General features: G+C 54.4%; 1 protein-coding gene across 3 annotated transcripts in view; it reads left to right on the top strand.

Moving 5' to 3' along the window:
- The window catches only part of TBC1D22A (TBC1 domain family member 22A), a 319,187-nt gene that overhangs the window by 155,084 nt on the left and 150,933 nt on the right, over window positions 1-13,170 (top strand). The window lies entirely within an intron of this gene.

Genomic DNA, 13,170 nt, shown 5'->3' with positions numbered 1-13,170 from the left:
GTAGGGGCTTGCTTGGGCTTAGCCACCTGCTGGGTGTGCAGTGCCGTGGAGGATGGGTGTGGGCCGGCCCCGGGCGTCGCCCCCTGGTGTGTGAGGCCTGCGGGGGCCCAGGCTGTCCCCCTGTGGCCACACACAGGCCCGGGGCCTTGGAAGGGAAAGGCCCACCTCTTCACTTGCCTGCCTCTGTCCTCCCTCACTTGGGTGCCGCAGCCCTGAGCTCATTTACCCTCTGCTTCTGCGCCAGCGTCGACCGAGGCCCTCCTTGCCCCCATGCCCCCTCCCAGCATTCTGGCCCCAGTTTCAGTGCTCTAGCCGGCACGTTTGTGCTTTGGTATGTGTTGTAGGTGACTTTATTTTTCTGGCATATGCTGTATTTTTTGTTCTTTTGAGCCTCAGCATGGACTTGGCTTTTTCAGACTCCTTCATCCTATTGACCTGTGGTCTGTGTTTGCCTTTTGGTTTCTGTTGGCTTCTGGGTCCTTTGAGCAGACTTCCAGCTCTGCCCCCAGGGACTTTGGAATGCCTCCGTGCTGTCAGCAGGTTCCTTGTGCATTGCTCTGCCCAAACGCAGACCGGCTGCTCTCGGATGGAGCGCGGGGTCAGAGACTAAGATCAGTTTTCTCTCTAGTGCCTAGGGAAGGGGAGTCACGCCGTGGCAGTTGGCTGCTGGTGACCGAGCACAAAACAGGTCAGGAATCTCTGCTGCTACTTCCAATTGGACCAGTCTGTCCCTATTATAGGTAACAGGAGAGACAGGCCATCTGTTTCCTGCTTGTTGGCCGCATGCGTTGCCGTGACAAAGATAAGACGAGGTACGGTGTTGGGCTGATTTAGTGATCTGTTTTCTCTTGCTATCTTTGTGATACTGAGTCCAGGGCCCTCCCACTGAGCTGAAGTGTGCAGGGGCAGCATGATGGCCCTCTCCGCCTGAGAAAATACATTTTCTCAAAACAACGAGAAACCCACACCCGGGACTCCCAGCACGAGGGGAATCCCAGACGGTCAGTGGGAAATGACAACAAAGTGATTCACCACCGACACCGGCCTTCGAGCCTTTGCACGGGGTCCTCACCCCTTCATTGCACAGTAACTAGTGCTGGTTAGCGTTGGTTCATCTGTTAACCCATGTAGCTTTAGTGTTGAGTCCTCATCTCTGAACTGCCCGTGAGTGAATGCAGGTACTTGTTACACCGGGGCATGAAAACAGCCTCACTGTTAGGAAACCAGTTAAGGGCTTCAGAACACGTCAGGCATCGTCTTGAGGGATGCAGAGCCCTGCTGCGGCCCCCGCGCTCACCTGCAGCCCCCACTGCATTTCCGTGTGGTTGGACGTTCAGCCGGCGGTCAGCTGTTCCAGTTGGGAACTAAGTGAATCAGAGGTGGCTTTAAGGGACAGTCACAAAGACACTTGTTGAAGAAAGTCACACTTCTCCAGAAAATACAAAAATGCACAGTAAGCCTCCGTTTCCTGAGCTGTGTGTGCCTTCCCACCGAGCAGAGGTGGAAGAGCTGCTGAGGAGAGATCGGTGGGGCTGGCGGTCCTGGAAGACGCTGGCTGTCGTGGAAATTGCAAACCTGCCTTGAGATATTTCACCAGTATTTGTCAGGAGCCCTAAAACGTCCTTACCCTCTACCTGCCAATTTCATTGGAGATGCTTATCTCGAGGAACTGATTCTCAATGTGGATTAATCCCTTATGCGTTCACGATGCTCAGGGGGCATCCCTCGTCATGGGAAGTGTTTAGGTGATGAGAGCATCCCAGAGTAGGGGTGTGGCCAGCTAACCGGGTCGCGCCAGCCCTCTAGCCTGTTCTGCACCATTCTACAGTGTGGCTTCAAGTAGTGTCTGTAAAATGGAAAATTCTCATTATAAATGTCAGATTTCAGCAGGGTACACATTTATCTTCATGATGCAACTATAGTCCTAGAAGAGCTAAGCAAAAAGCGTGCGTGGAAAAATTGGAATGTAACTACACTCAGGTATCCTGGCTGTGTTTCAGGTGGTAGACATGGCAGATTTCCCCCCTTACTTGCAATACCAAGTTCCTCAAATTTTCTGTGACTGTGAATGCAAATACCCAGTGCCTGATCATCACACCCCTGCAGGATCTGGACGTGCCCTGGGGACCTTTTCCGGGGACACATTGCCCCCTGCACCACACCCTCCCGGGGCCCCGAGGTTCCAGAGGCCTGGACACGCCTGCTGTACCCATGGCATATGCGGTGGTGGTCTCCCGGCCAAGTTGGTTGGCTCTGAATGGAACGGCCACTGATTCCTTTCCTCTGCCTTCCCCAGTTCCCAGTGCACTTTCTACTTACTGTTCAGGGAACTAGAAACCTCCCAGGACGAAAGGCGCTGTGGTCTCGGGTCCATCAGGAGCGGCCGTTGGGAGCCCACGGTGATGCCTGAGCTTCGGGACTGGAGTGTGGGCAACGGTTGCTGTTATGTGTGGGGGGCTCCCGCCCCCTCCGGGCTGTCAGCTGTCGATTTTCTGGCAGGTGCCGAGTCGTTGGCTGTGCTGTGGGTTGTGGCCCTGGTTCAGCGCCACCTGTGCAGGAAGGCTGGGCAGCCTGCTTCACGCAGTCTTTATCCAAAGGCTTCTTAGTGCAGGGATGGGGAGCGGGCAGAGCTGTTTGTAAATCGGGTGTCTGTCATTTTGGAAGAGGTTTATTTCTTGGACTTTTCCATAGTCCTGCCTTTCGAGTAGCTTCTTGGCGTGCGGCGGCCGCGCTGGCTCTCCTAACTCCCGGGGACCTTTGGCGTTTGCAGCAGCCATGAGCTGGGATGCCTGGCCAGGGGAAGGGAAGGTCCCCGTGTTCCTTTCGGGGGAACAGATCTCTTCTTATTGACAAATCAAAGAGCCACACAGTTGATTGAGTTATCTTGAGCAGGAACTTGTTTCAGAAACGAAAGGAAGCAGTCCCATTTTGCTCTGACCTTGTGGTTCAGTCCACAGACTGCACGTCCAGCTTCTGTTTGTGGTTGCCGCATACCCTCCCTGGGGTTCTATTCTGTCCAGTTGGGATGGTTACAGCGTACGTTCCCTGTTTATGGTTCATTTGCTGGCTGTAACAGTGAAGAGTGTGCTGAAATGTATTAATTCCTGATTGATGGGCTGTCAGGGCTTGGCCGGGCTGCTGAAATCTAGCTGTGGGGTTGGTTCTCCGGCCTAGTTCCTGGCAAGGCCCTGCCTGGGGAGTGACCACAGATGGCCTTTCACATGGACGTGTTGGAATCCGGGCAGAGGCAATGACCGTAAATCTCATTTCTGTCTTTGTCCATGACACCCAGGAGCTGGGCACTGGGGAATGCCACAGCCCAGGCTGGCTGTAAGCTGGATCAGAGGAATCCCAGCTGGGATGTGAGTTAGCAGGAATACACGGCAGAATTTGGGAGTTGACGTGTCTGCATGATTTATTGAGGACCAGGAATGGACAACGAAAGCAACTTAGTCTTTTGTAAATGGCCCCAGCCGGAGTTACCTTGTTGGAGCTGTCAGTGAAAGCTGGATTGTCCATCAGTTAGCGCAGCAAACTCTCCCAATTAACCAGTACTTTAGGATCCTACATCATCTCAGCGACAAAGGTACTTGTGGTATGACTTTCTGTAAATGAATTTCTTGGCTTTTTGCCGTGTTATTACTAGCAAAATGTGATGGCATCTTACGCATACAGTGTCCCATTTCACCGTCCAACCAGTGGGGCGCAGGGGCGGCCTGCTGGTTCTGGTTTGGCAAGGGACTCACCCCGCGGGGCCCAGCTCCCAGCCAGACCGTGAGTCGTGCGAGGACTGGGCCATATTCTTCTGGGTTCCCAAGGCCCCCGTCGCACGCCTGGCACACCGTCTGGGCTCAGCGGAACTCTGTGGCTCTAAAGAGCTCTGATATGTTCTCTCAGGCTGGTTTTCAAACCCATTGATCCTTTCCTTAGCAGAGCGTCTGTGTTTGGGGGGCTCCTTGTGGTTCAGATGGTTCATGGTGGGTATTTTAAACTCTGACAGTTGACCAGTTTTATTGGTGAGCTGGTGGTGTGCACCTCGTTGTATGTATTTGTATGTTTATGACTAATGCTTTTGTTGACCATTCTCTTTGTTTTGAACTGACTTCCTTTTATAAATAACTTTGTTGAGATATTTTCCTCATTTTTAGTGGGCTTACTTATATATTTTTCTTGTTGCATGATAATTTTTTGCAGAACTTTTGATATTAATCCTTGGCCTGTAATATGTTGCAAATGTTTCCCCAATCTGTTTTACTTTCTAATTTTTTTTCACTTAAAACCATTTAAGATTTGTGTATGGTGACGTGGCCCAGCATTTCCTTTTGTGCTGGGCTTTCCCCTGGGAGGGTTTTGCTGACCTGCGCACATGAGCGGAGTCTGGCGTCCCTGGGGCTGTACTGTGGTCTGGCTGTCATCATCGTCTTGGGTGGGATGTCTGCTACACAGTGGGGTGACATTTCGGCATGGGGGAGCACTCTGCGTGCATCTCCTAATCCCCTGCTCGAGATTGTGCACCAAGGCTTGCGGGAATGAGCTGTCTTGTGTTGGTCAATCTTTCTTTCCATTTGGCTGCATTATGAATGGTTTGAGTGAGGGAGCATTTGCCGATTGATTTAAAGACCCATTCATCTTTCGAGGAATTATTTTTGACTTAATTAGGTAAAGGGAATAGATCAGTTTAATGGATTGATTTATGATCAGTTTGCGCGTTCAGATGATCATGATTCTTGCAGGCTTACTCTGTGTATGAATCTGCCACCTGCCTTCTGAAGGATGGGGGTCTCTGTGGAATCTCCTGCCTGGCAACACGGCTTCAGAAAGACGGTCGTGGCTGCAAGTCTTCTGCTCTTTCCTCGTGAACAAATAACGAGGGGCCTAGATCCTTCAGTGCAGTGACTATATGTGAAGGAAGGCTTTTGTCCTGTGCCCTGACGAGAGGTTCCCAGCGCCACTGCGTCTCCAGAGGCCGCTGCAGGCTCTGGCGACGTGTGTGCCCCATGAAGGCTGGCCGAGTGTGGGAGAGGAATGGGGGACCATGTGGAGCCTGCCCCAGCGGGATGCTGGGCTCACATGGGCATCCTGTTTTCCTGAGAAACAGCGTCTGCCGTTCTCAGAGGCGAAGCTCAGCAACCGTCAGAGCTTTCCAGGGGTCTCAAATTAGAAAACAGTTTGCCTTGTTTTCAGAGAACTCCGGGCTTGCATGGAAGGGCGGCAGGCAGGGCCTGTTTATTGTGTGTGATGCTGTTTGCAAGAACACTTCCTTCAGTTTGGACGAACTCTCGTTGATTTAAGCGTTGTTTGCATTGTCATTAGTATGAAGCAAGTTAGACTTGATACGTTGTCTTACGTTCAGCAGTTTTGGGTATTTCTCTTAACTGGTGAAATTGGGATTAAATTCTTTCCATTCTTCTAGAACATCTTGGCATAACGTTCACTGTGTTCTGGTTGCAACTGTTGATGTAATTACTCGTCCTTCTCGACTGAGCCCCTGGCCGGCCGTTCATGCCCTCGCTGGGCGTGTGTTTACCGAGCCCCTGCTGTGTGCTGGGCCCTGGCGGAGGTGCGGGGACATGAAGAGCATGGCAGGGGCAGTCCTGCTCTCGTGGGGCTCTTGCCGTGTCATGCAGGGATGTACGTGGACATGAAGACGCAGTATGCAGAGTGGGGATGGATGCAGCTGGTGACACTTATGTGCAGGAAGTGCCGAGAGTGGGCACGCTGGCGTGCCACCTCCTGTCCTCTGCAGCGGGTGGCCCAGTGCCTGGCATTTCATGGTGTGCCGCTGATGTGTTCTCTGGCAGGCCTTCCTCACTGGAGGGGCGTCAGCGGCGGGCCCAGATTCTTCTTTGTGCCTCAGTAGTTGTTGCAGTTTGTAGGCTCGGGAGCATCTCCCCCACCTCTCGCCTCCTTTTCGTTTCCACGGCGCTGTCCCCAGATGGGATCCCTTCTCGCCCGCACCCCGGTTGGCAGACGCCAGTGTGAGGAGTTACTCTGATGTGTACACGTCTCTGGGGGCTCTCCCTTTCCTCTGGAAGGAAGCCCAGCTCTGGAGCTGGGTGCCCGCGGCTGCGGTATCATCCTCATGAGCTGTCCCCTGCCTGGGTCACGTGGACGTCCTGCAAGCTTACTGGCTCCAGGCTCTGCGGTGCCCCCCCAACCCCCGCCCCGTCCCCCCATCCCCTGTGCCTGATGCTGCCATCTTCCAAGGCTCAGCCCCAACGCCTCCCAAGGCCACCCTCTCCAGGGGCGGGGACTCTGCTCTTCTGAACCTGCCGTGCCTCCCCCATCCCTTGTCACACGCTCACTCGCCATGTGACCAGCTCATCTCTGTAAATCAGTCTGGTCAACAGACATTGTAAGTAAGCCCGGTAAACGGGGCACGAGTGCCTCAGGAGTTAGTAGGCGAATGAATGTGTGTGGCCCCTTCCTCTAGGCTCCGTGGCCGCTTCCCCATCTCCGCCTTTCCCCCAGCCAGTTTCTGGTACATGAAAGTGCCCGATACATGTTAATGGAATCAGTATTTTAACCAGTAGCATTTCTATTAACAAAAACTCCGACTCACAGCATCATTAAAAATCAAAGATCCAGTCAAGACAAAAGAGTGTTGTGAAATTAAGATTTTTTTCTTTTACAAAAATGACGTTGTAGAAACAAGGATCATTAAAGAAGCAGACTTTGCCTTCCCCCTTTCCCTCAGTACCACCCAGGGTCCGCTGTCGGTGCTCCCGGGAGTTGCTGGGCGCTGTCTTTGGCGTGGAGTCAGGCAGCAGGGCGCGTCTCCGGAGGGAGGAGCAGCTGCACCATCACCGCTGTCCCCGGCCTGCGGTTTGCAGGAGGCTGGGGGCCCCTGATTGGGGGTGCGCTCGGGGTGCAGGGGGACGAGAAGCAGAGTGGTGCTGCTTGGTTCTTGTCTTTTGGGGCCTGCTGCGGGCCGCGAGACCGATAGTTGGATGTGGCCACATTGTGTCATCTTGCCTCGCCCGTAGCGAGGTTTGTCCTTGGTTTGTCCTTGACTTGTGACCATCGTCTGCTGGTGTCCCGTTGTCCACTGACCGTTTGTCTGTGTCTGTGGGCTGCACGTTTGCAGCCACGTACCAGAATTGGGAACTCTGACAGTGGTTTAGTTTGTAACCTTGAGTTGGACGTTATTTATATTAACGTTAAACATTAGTACGCTAAACCAACTTGATCATAACCTTACTTGTTCTTGCTGAGCCACTGAGTTTTGTGAATTTATGGTCTTGAGTGGTGGCCCCTCTCTTACTGTAACAGGACTTTTCCCTCTGCCTTGGAACCCAGATCTATGTAATTAAGTGCTAAAACCTCCATCACCGAAGTGTCAGGGTTTCAGATTTGAAACTCCCAAGTTGGGCAATGCAAAACATTAGACCATGGGGTGATTCCAGCTGGCTTACAAAGAAGAGAATATTTTTGATTACCAGTTTAGCTCCTAATTACGTGAAGAGGTTTATTGCAGGGTTTGTGTGATGCGGGTGATTAATGCAGTCCTAACAGCCCGGGCATGTCCCCCTCCCTAACCTGCGCTGCTCACCACGCCTTGAGCTTGGTGAGGCCGGCATCTACCGTTGCCGTGGGTGATCCCGTGTCACAGGCTCTGTTTAAATTTGAGGTATTTCTCCCTTTCTGGTTACCAAGGCGCCCCATTTGGTTTACTGTGAGGGAGAGCCTGGCCACGTGCGGGCCTCTTTACTTTCTAGCACACCCTGGTCCTTACGAGATCCCAGCCTGAGCTACCCTGGCCGTTCCCCATGAAGCGGGCAGGTGTCGTCCTGGAGGGGAGCCTCTGAGGAGCGAGTCCCCAGAGACCCAAAGCTTGAGTGAGCTTGGGGTGGTGACAGGCTCTTTTGCCCACCACATGTTTTATGACTGGGGGAGTGTTGTTTTACCTGTGAGGTTGTACTTTTCTAGAGCTGTAGCGGCTCTCCCCTCCTCTCCCTGCGGAGTCAGAAGCCTCCGTGCTGCCCTGTCTCAGACTGAGAGGCTGGCCGTTGTCAGCTGGCCTCCATTCACCAGCAGGTGCGGCTGCTTCCTGGCACACGACCCTCCTGCGGGTCCTTCGTGTGTCAGCTGGGCGCTTACCTCTGCGGGCTGCTTCGGATGCAGTGGGCCCTGGCGCCCGAGGATGTGCTCTGTCCATCGGTGGCGGCGGGCGCCCTTGCTGTCCGGTGAGCAGCCTCATCACCATGACAGACTTGCTTTGAGCCCATCACCCTGCCTCTTCCTTACCCACTGAGCCTGCTAGTTTTCTGGATGTGGAAACATGGACAGGAAATTACTGCTCTTTATTTACCGAAGATAGCTTTTTGGGTATTGCAGAATAGCAGTTACATCCCTATGTGGTTTTTTCCTTACCAGCCAGAATGTCCTCCATTCTTTTTTTTAAAGATTTTATTTGACAGAGACACAGTCAGAGGCACAAGCAGGGGGAGTGAGAGAGGGAGAGAGGCAGACCCCCCGCCGAGCAGGGAGCCTGATGCGGGGCTCGATCTCAGGACTCCGGGATCAGACCTGAGCCGAAGGCAGACGCTTAACGACTGCGCCACGCAGGCGCCCCTGTCCTCCATTCTTTTATTAGTTCCTTATATCTACCTACCCTCTGCCGATCCACCCATCCACCCAGGCTGGTGGATGAATCACGACTGACTCTGGATGGGCTCATTGTGCGGTGCTGTTCACATTTGTAGGGTGGGCAGTGCTGACCCCCCCACTGATCGCCAGCAGGTCCCTACCCTAATTGTCCTGACGCCCAAATGCCCCACGAGCTTCCCAGAACACTTAGAAGGGCACCACCCCCCTTGGGAACTTTCTCTAGGGCTATCCATGGAAAGATAGACCTTAGTGAAACTATCCCAGCGGCTTACACAGTGTTTTTTTTCCCTATTGCAAAAGTCCTAAGTGTTAATTGTGAAAATTTGTGTTCTCTTTTTACTCTCTACTTTTCTGCAAAAAGTGAAGAGTTGTAGTTACCACCACCCCCAGTGTTCTTTCCCGGGGACACCACGGTCATGTTTCTGGCATCTTTCTGAGCAGTGTTCTCTGGGTGCTTGTGCAGAGAGATGGGTGAGGGTTGGAGTTCTTGATATGAACGGTGTCATTGATAAAGATGGGATGATTTTACAAATTGCTTTTCCAACAATATGGCAGGGTAGCATTTTCAGAGAATTTATTTAGATCATCCCCTAAAGCCGTTTCATGATTTGAGAAGGCAGGTGAGAGATTTTATGAATTAAACGGCTGTTTTTACATCTCATGCCTGCACGCGCGCTTGTGGTGGATTGTCCGTCCCGGGCCGCAGTGTCTTCCCTGCCTCCCCATGTGCCCTCGGCTCAGCCTGTGCACGTGCTGGTCTCCCTGTCGCTCTGAGCTCGGGGTCCCCGAGGTGCAGGGCCTGGCCCTGGTGGGTGGCGCTGTGGACACCTGGGGGCGGGCCGGCTGCAGCTCTCGGACGGCAGTGCGCACGCCCATGTGTGTGCTGACGGCATACGGTAGGCCGTGGAGTCCAGCCCAGTTTCAGATGAGACAGGTCGGCTTAAGTTCCGTTGTTGGGAGTCGTGTGTTTGGTATCAGTGCTGCGTTCGCGAGTCCGCGGTACCTTCCCTGCGCTGGCTTCCAGGGCCTGTCAGTCCTGCCTGGCCGGGAGAAGGCCGTGTACGGGGCGCTTGGGCTCGCGGTCTGGGGGTGCCCTGTGCGGCAGCCACCTCCCGTGGCAGCCGGCGGCCTCGAGCAGCTTGTGGAGCTGCTCCTGGAGCGTCTGCGCGGTGTGGGTCGGCACTAGCTCAGCCCACATCCCAGTGGCCCAGAGGGTTGGCACCGAGAGCCCCTGCCCAGCCCTGGCCCCGCCCCCTCCGTTGTTGCCAGGCTTGTCCCGTTCCTGTGAATCTACCGATTTCCCCTTGGAGTTGTGTTCCTTTTTTTGAACCTGGGATTGCCTGGAACCGTCCACGTCTGTGGTTTCCTCTCCTTTGTGATCTTGGCGGAGCAGTGTTCCTGGTCTCTCCCCGTCCCTTGACGCGCACACATTTAGGGGGCAAAGCACTGCGTGGCGCAGCCTCTGTGTCCGCGGACAGGAGGGCTCCTGAGGCCCCAGGCTTCCCTAGTGGCTCCCCGTTCGGGTTCCCGCCCCCTCGGTCCCCCTCCTTGCCCCAGAGACGTGGAAGCAGCATGCCTGGTGGGAGGCATGTATGACCTTTGGAGCCGGTGGGCTTGAGTTGTAAGCTGTCACGACCCTTGGCCCTTTAGGGGCCTGCCTCTGAGGGCCCTCCTGCCCCACAGAGCTGAGTCTCCCGGGCCTCGTGGGAGATGCTGCAGAGTATTGGCCTCTGACCGACAGCACCTGCGCTGAGCGTGCGGCTTTTGCTCTTGGTTCGGTCTGGGCTGTGCCCCCAGGAGGACCCCATAGCAGCTGCGCCAGCCTTGGTGGGGTGTTCTGTTCTCGGCTCTGACCCTGTGCCCGCGGCGCAAGCCTTCTGGAGTGTTCTGTGCTGCCCTCTGCGTTTTCTCCCGTGTCGGCCGATGTTTTCTCCAGGAGGACGGATATTTATCTCATTCTGACAATGAGGGTCATTCCGATTCTCTTGGCTTTTTTTGAAGACAGATCGGCATAGGGGTTCTTTGAGTTAAATGTCATTACTTCATTACATTGAAGAGTGACAAATGGCCCGTTGTGAGAGGTGACACCTGAAAGAGGTTGCCCAGCTGACCTTTCCTGGCATAAGGCAGTTATGCAGCTAAACAGACTGAGAAACCTCTCCGAGGCCTGCGTCCCGAGCTCCTGCGTTGGGGGGCCTGCTGCCCCTTGAGCTGGGAGGCTCTGTCCTAACAGCCGAGGCAACATGTTGGTGCTTTGAAGGCCCTGGAAAGGGAGAATGCATCGATGGAAAACGTCTCAAGAGGAGTCCTCTGAGGATTGTGGCGGAGCCCGTTCCCTGAGACAGGGGATAAAATCAGACCTGCTCTAGGGGGCAGGGTGTGGAGCTGAGTCCGTGGAAGCCAGAAGAGGCCGCTTACACTCGCGCCCGCCGGCTTGCTCTTCCAGCAAGACGGTGTCATGTGCTCAGTAGTGACCGTGGGCAGACCTCGTTTCCTCCTCTGTAGGCGGGCAGAGGGGGTTCCTCCCCCTAGGCTGCCTCAGGCCTTCAGGGCCAGCATTTCCGGCAGAGCCATACAGGCAGGTCTTCATCGGAGGCTGCGCGCGGGCCAGACGTTGGCCTCCCGGGACAGCCGAGGTCTGAGGCCAGGCACCTTGCTGGGCCGTGGCCAGGGGCCAGAACGCTGTCCAGCTGTGAGAGGGAGAGCCCACAGCCCACGGGGCAGCTGGGACAGGGCACAGGTCCCCGGCGGGCTTGGACTGAGGAGAGTGCTCAGAGCCGGCCAGGCCGGCCTGGGGACGCTCTTCACCACAGTCCTGCATCCGAGGGGAGGGGCTCTGAGCTTCTGCAAGGCATCGCCTCTTACCCGTGTCTGTGCCCAAGACCCTGGCGCGTAGGGCCCGAGCCACCACGCGGGGAGCACCTGCTGTGTGTTGTCACGTTGTCCCAGCGAGGGGCCAGCCTCGTGTTCTAGAGGGGACAAGTGATAGGCAGTATGGCCCACCCGTACCTCGGAATGTTCTGCTATGGAGAGGTCTGAGGTTCTGGCACAGACTGTGGCCTGGATGAGCCCAGGAGCTTGGTACTGAGTGAGGGGAGCCAGACACGGAAGGCTGTATCCCGCACAATCCCATTACATGGAATGTCCAGAACAGGCAGATCCACGGAGGCAGAGCACAGAGGGGTGGTTGCCAGGGCTGGGGGAATGGGGAGTGCCTGCTGATGGGCTGGCTTGGGGTGGTGAAAAAGTTCTGGAATTACGTGGTGGTGATGGCTATCCAACTCTGTGAGACACTAAAGCCCAGTGAGTTGTGTGCTGTAAGAAAGGTGAATTTTATTGTATATGGACTACGTCGCAATAAAATAAACCCCTGAACAAAACCAAAATGCAGAAGGGCTCGTTGAGTGAGCGGAGGAGTGAAGGAATAAGTGGGGACGGAGTGACTTTCCCGGCCGCAGCCCCCACAGACGTGGTCCCGGGCGCCCCGGGACACGCGGTGACAAGGGGCTGAGAGCAGAGCTGATGGGGACGTGTCCTCGCGGCTGTACGTGGCTGGGCTGGGTGTGCTTCCAGGGCTGGGCCTGCCTGTGTAGACCTGTGTGGCCCCCACGCAGGGCCTGGCCGGGCTTGGGTCTGGACTCGCCTGGCCTCTTGTCACCATTGTGGTTTCTGTCGTGAACAGGGAGCAGAGTGGAAGGGGGTTCACCGTGGCTCTTGTAGCCATGTGCTGTGACGTGAGGCGAGGCTGTGTGGGGCTACCTGTCAGGAGGGCCTGCGTCCTGACCACGCTGCCAAGGGCTGTCCCCGGGGGCCACACCTGCTCTTTCACTTCAGCCTGTTTCCAAGGGGCGCAGTGGCCGTGGGAGCAGACGTGTGACGGGGGTTCATGAACGAGGACATTCGATCGTGGGGAGGAGCGCCTGTCACCTCACAGCTACGCATCAGGTGGTAGCAATTAGTATTCTTAGGGTTATTGTCATCTCTACCTACTTAAAACTTTCCACATATGTTCTCGGCAGAAATGTTTCTTTGCTTCAAGAACGTTTTTCTTGCAAGGATGCCCTGCGTGTTGGCAAAATAAAACAAAAGTAAATAAAATGAAAAAATAGAATGCACAATTTCTAAAACATTTATGAGTGTTGTGCTGGATGATAGCCGCTTTTGTAAGGATCTAAAACTAGTTCGTTCAAATGTCTGATAAGCCGTTTCAATTAAGTGTTTTGCATTTTAAAAATTTTAAGTTATGTTCTCTCATTGGGTTTTTTGATTTCGAAGAAAGAGACTGTTCAGAGCACTGCGGCCTGTTCTTTCTCTTCAGGCTCCTGCTTTCATGGGTGCTCGCCTGTAGCCAAGGGGTCTTTGCCCAGTGTGGTTTTGGAAATCCTCACCTTGGGAACCGGTTTTGAGAGAAATTATTGTCTAATGAATATGTAACCACATTAGAAGCAGAATTTTTTTTTTTTTTAAGATTTTATTTATTTATTAGAGAGAGACACAGCCAGAGAGGGAACACAAGCAGGGGGAGTGGGAGAGGGAGAAGCAGGCTTCCCGCTGAATAGG

The sequence above is a fragment of the Neomonachus schauinslandi genome, chromosome 5 (genome assembly GCF_002201575.2).
Source record: "Neomonachus schauinslandi chromosome 5, ASM220157v2, whole genome shotgun sequence".
Classification (NCBI taxonomy): Eukaryota; Metazoa; Chordata; class Mammalia; order Carnivora; family Phocidae; genus Neomonachus; species Neomonachus schauinslandi.
Note: the sequence above shows the minus strand (reverse complement) of the source record. Positions and strands in the feature narration are given on the sequence as shown.